The sequence below is a fragment of the Rutilus rutilus genome (genome assembly GCF_951802725.1).
Source record: "Rutilus rutilus genome assembly, chromosome: 13".
NCBI lineage: Eukaryota > Metazoa > Chordata > Actinopteri > Cypriniformes > Leuciscidae > Rutilus > Rutilus rutilus.
In genome coordinates, this window is record NC_140218.1 from 13,895,173 (window position 1) to 13,902,999 (window position 7,827).

Consider the following 7,827-nt stretch of genomic DNA (forward strand, 5'->3'; position numbering starts at 1 on the left):
TTTTTTTTTTATTTTTTTATGTATTTAAAAAGTAAGATTATTGATAACAGTATGGAAAATGAGTTGTCCAGCAATTAGAAAAAAAAAGTAGGAGTACGTATTGGACTAAATACAGCATTACAAAATTGTCTCAATAAAAAAAGAAAGAGTCTACTGGAAATACAATATCACTCTGGCTCTCACTATAAAGTTTCAGGGCTTGCATTAACTCAAAGTCTTCTGAACTTTTGACTCTGCCAGTAGTAAGAACATCAAGAAACAAAATAAGGAGAATGTTGGGAATAAAATGAAAAGCTGAAGAAAAGAAACAAGACGAACGGCGGGAGAGAGAGAGAGAGAGAGAGAGAGAGAGATACAGTGGAGAAAAACATCAAAATCACACCCAAAAAAAATTTTACAGGGAGAAAAATAAAAAAGCAGAAAAATAGTGAAAAAGAAGGGGGGGGGAAGGAGCCAGGGAAAATCCAAATCTCATGCAACCATTTGAAAAGAGGGGAACTGATTGAAAAGGGATCTGTGTGTTCCTACAATTTTCCCAAACACAATAATGAATTAATAAAACACTTGGCGCCTGTGTATTTTCATGAGTCACATCGGCAAAGAGTTTTACAGAGTATGTTCTGCTTTTATGGCAGGCAGGCTCTGCAGAAAGTGAGCTCATTTTAGGGCCCTCGCCCTCTCTCTCTCTCTGGCACAAGCCCCCGGGGCGAACACACACACATGCACATATGTATAAGTACATACACACATGTTCTCTTATTACTGCTATTCTCTGGCTGACCCTTACACACACGCTTATTCAAACTCTCAGCCCGCTCTGGGTTGAGAGGAGGGCAACGGCGGGCACCCACCGCTAGACCCGACCTTCGCAGGGATTATAAGAACAGGCCGGGACTTTCCAAAAACCCTGATTTCACCACCGTTTCTACATTGCTCCTCACAGAACAAACACATCATTAGCAGAGCATGCCGAGGCCTATTAGCCACAGAGAAAGAAAGATTAAGCGAGAGAGAAAATGCTCCTGGCATGGTTGGGTGATGCGCTGTGTATCTCTGACAGAATCAGCTCTATGTGATTCATGGCTCCTCGGGGCTGGGCCGAGCCGGGGCTGGTGACGTCTACTCTCTGAAGTACTGCAGTTTGCCACTGCGAAAGGGTAAGCAGGTTGTGTTTAGAGAAAAAAAAAAAAAAAGTATCCATTTCAACTCAGAAGAGAACTGCCTCTGGACGGATCAAGTGTCCCTACCGCCGAAGGTATCACATTCTCACTTGGAAAACAACCATTTGAGACCAAGTCGAGCCATCACAAGAGTCGCTCTTAACTGGTACACAAATAAAAAAGTATGAAAAAAAAAGAGGCGTCACAGGAGGCATTAACAGTCTGAGCCGATGGTGAGTTATTTTTTTCCTCCCTCAGCCTGGCTAAAACCGCAATCCATTCTTCCTCCAAAGCTGTGACGGATTTGGGATGGTACGGCGGTTTGGGTTCATTTCCTGTCTACAACTCTGAATATTTCCACTCCTTCATTCTAAGCTCACGGCGCTCTACTTTAAAAGGTACTTTAACTTTCCACATTAGCCTTCCTGCTGTCGATCAGCGCTAAGACGGATTGACACATCCGACCGTATACACTCAAAACACCCCCAGAAAGACAGAGGAACTGTATAGCGGAGGCCACAAGAGTGGGGCGTATGGATTCAGATCAAACGTCTTGTGGATGAGGGATCTGGAAACTTCTACGAGAGGCATCAAGCTCACTTAAAGAGCAAGTATAAACTGTTCCATTCCTAAAAAAAAAAAAGAAAAAAAGCAAGGAAAAACGAGGAGAGAAAGACACTTTCACCTAATCAGAATCATTGGAACCCAATGGAATCGGAACTCAAAAATAAAGGTTCCGAAAGGGGGTGATGCCATAAAAGAACCATTTTAGGTACCCTAAAGAACGAATATGAATAACATTTAAAGAAGCTTTTTGCACTATAGAGAACATTTTGTGCAATGGAAAGATTCCATGGCAGTTAATGGTTCTTCTCCATCAGTTCTAATAAAGAACCTTTATTTTAAGTTGTGTGTTGCATGGCGCTAGCAACACTAAGGCTAGGGGTTTGATTCTCAGAGAACACACTGAATTAAAGGCACTGTAAAAGTGAAGGTGACGCTGAAGTGACGTGAAGACCAAGTATGGTAACCCATACTCAGAATTTGTCCTCTGCGTTTAACTCATCCAAGTTAGTGCATACACATTAGTGAACACACACACACACACACACACACACCCGGGGAGTGATTGGGGGTTAGTTGCCTTGCTCAAGTCGTTTCCTGCCGGTATTGAGAATCGAACCCGCAACCTTTGGGTTATAAGTTTGACTCTCTCACTATTAGGCCACAACTGCCCAAAAATAGTACTAACTAAAAGCACTAAATGCTTCACAAAAACGCCTTGTATTTCAGAGGCAGTCTAACAGTTTAAATACGAAAAAAAAAAAAAAAAGACAAGAAAACACAAACCACATCATCTAACCATGAAAATAAGAGATCTGCTTGTAGCTTACATATTTTCTGTGGGAAAACAATTGTCATATCCTGCGTAAAACACAAGCATATGTGTCCGAGGGATGTTTACAGCAAACCTTGATGGTTAAAACTAGATGTCTGCTTGTTATGCATGGGAGATATTACAAAAAGACACAGCACAATGTGCTGTAACCTTGAAAGAAATCTGTGTGGAATCAATTGAAGAAAGATGTTGGGAGACGAGACGTATTGTGTGGAAAGTCTGCAGCTGAGGAACCTCCAGGCGTTGTGGAGGTCACATGGTCAGAAGAAGGGTCAGAACTGAGTGCTGAAGGTTCAAAGGCCAGACGTCATTAACACACACAAGAAATGCAGAAAGATAATTTATTAATGACTAATTTATTTATCTTTCAATATTTTTTTCCTTCGTCCCCTATGAAAGCACCACAGCAGGGGACATTGGTTGCAGTCCTGTCAAGCGACATTAATAAACAATAGTAAAATATAGCCTTGCCAAATTGGACCGCTGCAAAATTAAACAAAGCGTATCATTGTCATCAGGCAGTCATTTCCGACAAAGACCTTCATAAACCTTTTTATTGTGGGAGATAAAACTGACACGTTCGAATTCCTCTGCCTTCTGACAGGTCAAATGGTAGCACAACATTAAGAGTGATAGATGATCTTCTGCTTCGGAGTCACATATCCCATCAATTAAAACCAGTCTGACACTGAGCCCTTTCCTGGCACCCAACAAACATTCTTCACACCCAATCACCGTATACAACACTGACAATGCCATAATATCTATCACGCCACTATAACATGCCCCTCGGTAATAATTTAAAAAAGTATGTACTGCCACAGCCCCAGCTGTAAGGCTCAAGTACACTTCATTCACAATAAACCATGTGAGCTTTCTACCTCAAATTCCACTGCATATTATTTAACGCTGTCATTTAGTGATTCCCTCACTAAACCAATCAATGCTGTGATCGTAAAACACTATGCTGAAGCAGTCTGAGAAATATGTATTAATTAGCAAAAATATTATATATTACATTTTAGAAAAAATATTAAATATTATTAAAAGAAATGTTTTTAAATGAATTAATTAAAATGTTTCTATTTATTTTTATATATATTATATAAAACGGTTTATATAAACTATTCTATAAATTACTGTTAATTAATTTGAAAAATATTTATAAAACATTTAATGAATATTATATTTAATATTTAAATAATAATATATATTATAATCATATATATATATACACGTATAAACTTTTTTAATTATTATTTTAATTTATTTATTTATAAATTATTTATTTATAAAACATTTTAATAAGTAATATATAATGTAAAAAACCTAAGTTGTAAATTTTTATTGTACGTTTTACAAGACAATGCTAATTCAGTCGTTTTTTTATGTTTAATTCATTCTGTTACTTAAATATTCTTTGTAATTATTTGTGCAATTTACTAGCAAGTGAAAATTGGAGTGAAAATGTTATATAAATTGTATTATATATGGTTTTAAATAAATAAATAAACAAACTTCCAAGGTTTGGACGTGGTTGTGACACATGGAAGACAGAGAGAGAGAGCAATGGAAAGAGTGATGGGATAAATGGAGTGGACGAAAGACTGTTCTGACAGTTCTGACAGTTCTGTTCCACGATGTGATGTGGACAAGGTGAGCCCAGGCACACTGCAAGAACGAATAAACAACATAAAAAAAAGAAATAAAACTGCTGAACGGAGAAGAAACGAACACGAGCGGTGAGCTTATTTACGCTTGCAGTATGCAGTATTCCTCTGTGGGAAACCGGGTTAAATAATTGGTTAAGGATCAGAGCATTAACATGATCACCGCTAGATTGTAGTTGTGGTTTATTACGTAGCGTAATCAGACAAGAAATCAGATTTATAAAAACAAACGACAAGGCCTCTGAGCTAAACTAGCCATTTCAGATGAACACAGTTTATTTAATCAGGGCAATAGAAGGTAATAGATGGCGCTCATTACAGTAGCACTGGCACGGGGAAGCATTCACGCTCATGAGTATAAACACACACTAGCATAGACACATTAATAAAAGCCCTGACACACACAGGAACTTCTATAAGCAGATGTCGGACACTCTCTCCCCTTCACACACACACAGCCTGACATATAAAGCCTTATAGTCAAAAAGATACATCCCTGCACACCTGCAAAAATATACAAGGGAAATAGTGATCTGATGGTTTCCTTCATAATTACAGAGTACAGAACAAAATCCCCTCCACCTTCCCAGATCCCCCATAAACCACCTGTTCAGCTCCTCCCTGCCACTTATATTCTTTTGCCCCCCCCCACCCCAAGATTCCTGAGAGAGTCAGGGATAAACTCCTGGATTTATGATTCCAAGTCAGAAAGCTGCCAGATGAGCTATGAAGACTGAAGTAAAATTGGGATCTAGACAGATTGACAGACAGTGTGTGTGTGGGGGGTGTCTAACCATGCATGAAAACATTCATTTATTCATACAATAACACGCATGGTCCAAGCAACAAGTCAAACCTAAACATGCATACAAAAAACAAAGGGCCATTCTGTCAATCATAAAAAAAAATTATGAATAAACTAGAAGATCCAGCAAGTAACTCTGTAAATCTAATACTGCGGTTAGCGTTGGTTGATATAGTGTGAATAAAAGACACATTTCACTGTCACTCAAAAGAGAAGGAAAATACACTCAAGAATATAATGACAGCAGTTTACCCAAACACACAAACACATTAAGACACTCCCGTATTCCATTACAGTTACTGTACCGCTGAGATCAGACTCCACAGTCCCGCTGGAGTCAGAGTGGGAGTTTTGGTTTTGGTGGAACGTGAATATCTGGTTTGACAATAGTTTGTTTTTCCTTGTCTCTGCTTCTTTTGTCTGAGTTCTTGTAAACTCATGTTGCTGATCTGTGAGACATAAACAGCTCAAGACAGAATAGGGCTGGCCCATTCCTTTCTCATTTAAAAAAAAAGGAGCCGTGCATACATTTGTTTGTGCATGTGTGGAGTAAGTCTGTTGGTTTTAATGTTGTAACGCGCTCAGACTTCTCCACAGCCCCAGATGTGTGTTTGGATGTGAACATTCTGTCACATGTTAAAAGAAGACCTCATAAATCACGGCTGGCTTTGACACTATTAAACACTGCTGGCATAAACTAAAAAAAAAAAAAAAAAAAACGTTCAACTCATGAAAATCTCACACACAACATGTTGAAAAGCAAAAGAAAGCAAATTCTGTCAGATCACAGAGTGAGTCAGAGAAAAGCACAAAGAACAGGTGCTACAATCAATGCAATGAGTTTCACAGTCCTGTAAGTTCACCCATCAGGTAATACAATAAAAAGAGTAACACAAAAACTTCCGTAACCACACTACATTTTGTTACTTGAAAATGAAACAAATGGAATACTTGTTCAAAGTGATTGCACTATGCAGTTGTTACCTTAACGGTTCACTCAAAAATGAAAAGTGTGTCATTACTTGCTCACCGCTATGACATTTTATTTTTGTCTGCTGGACAAAATTTCCAGGTTGTTTTTTTCCATGTAATTATAATGAACTGAATGCTTTCAAACCTCAAGAGGGATGTAGGATCACTAAGAAAAGATCATAAAAGCATCCACATGACGCATGCTTCGGAAGCCATATGAATTAAAGTTTTTAACTGACAATGTTCCTGTGTCTGGACTATTGAGGCAACTCAAGAACCGGAACAAATCATTCAGATCAGTTTTGTGAATTGGATCAACCAAATAGTTTACAAATGACTACTTTTCTCATTAAGAGCTAGGGCAGATGTCAAAATGATGAGCGGATGAAAACTTTTATATCTGCTCCTTGCACAGTCGCTATCAAATGGCTCTGCGTTGTAGGACTGTATTATGGTGAGTTTGCATCAGTTTTAAGGTGCAACATCTTCAGTCACCATTCATTCATTGTCAATGCAAGGAAACGACATTTTTAAAATGTTATCCTCTATCCATTTATAGAACTAAACTACACTTCATTGATGTCTCTTAATGTATCCAGGTTTATAACATTAAATCATATCTTTTACTTAAAAACAAAACAAAAACAAAGTTAATTTAGCGGTTACCACATTTTAGGTTAAATGACTAAACGTTTTTACGTTGCATGATATGCTTGTGAAAACACCTTTCCCTTAACCACAAGTTGTAGGTAGACAACACTTGCACACATTAATCTCAGATTTACAAACAAACACTTAAAACGTGTCAGCCACACCACAGAGGGCTAAACACAACACTTAAGGCAAGAAAGACCTGTCAGAGAAATGTTTTACGTGTGTCATGGTACAACTCACTAGGAAAAGGTATGCGTAAGGACGAGAAACGTAACCAGTCTCTTCACACACATCGCGGATCGAGAAAACACTCGCACGCCAAACATCAACGCCGCACGAAAATAAATGAAAACACACGCACAGCGCACGCGCTGCAATTAGATGAATTCAAGAGAACCGAATCGCGCGAGCGTAGCGAACGAACAAAAAGTTGCGAGCGAATACGATTCTTTTATCACTCTCTCGCACCTACTCAAGTTTAGTTTTAAATCACTCCGGTTTCTCCTTTGTTATATGTAGCATATCTGACAGACATAAGAGAGTAGGCTAAACTCATTTAAAACATCGTTTGATCGCTTCTGTGGAAGTTAAACTCACCCGTTGTGACTGAAATCCGCGAGGAGAAGAAAAGCTCGCGCTCTCCGTTCATCAGAGTCCCTTTCACACTACACGGTCGTTTCTTTCTATCTTTTTCCTTTTCTCTGCCTCTCTCTCTCTCTCTCTCTCTCTTTCCCTCCCTCCCTCCTTCCTTCTCTTCTTTTCGTCTCTCTTAGAAATAATTATGCGCTCTGATTCATGAACCCTCTCTGGGTCACGTGACTCCACCCTTCAAATATACAGCACATTTTTCACAAGCCACAAAATGCCTAGAGGGAAGAAACAGAGGCAAGCTTAAATTTCTGTTTTTAATTCGTTGCCTCTCTTTCTTTCTTTCTTTCTCCCTCTTTTTCTCACTCCTTGAACTCTGTGTATTCACAAAGTGACATGCACTGAGTGAGTAGCACATGATTTAGGAATGCCAATGAGTAACTCCTTAAAGTGGATACAGTTTCCCCTCAACATGAAATCAAAATTGACTGATGCATGTTCCCGGTCTTATTGTGAACGAATCACTGGTGCATGTTATTCCAGTGGGAGGAAAATGCCTTTGTGATATGCATCAAAATG

At 38.8% G+C, this 7,827-nt stretch overlaps 1 protein-coding gene across 2 annotated transcripts in view; it reads right to left on the reverse strand.

The window, feature by feature from the left end:
* The window catches only part of rarga (retinoic acid receptor gamma a), a 49,812-nt gene extending 42,375 nt beyond the window's left edge, over nucleotides 1-7,437 (reverse strand). For both annotated transcript variants that reach the window (XM_084427642.1, XM_084427640.1), the window contains exon 1: nucleotides 7,258-7,437. The gene's annotated coding sequence lies outside the window, so the exon portion shown is untranslated. The remainder of the gene's footprint in view (nucleotides 1-7,257) is intronic.
* Nucleotides 7,438-7,827: the final 390 nt, after the last annotated feature.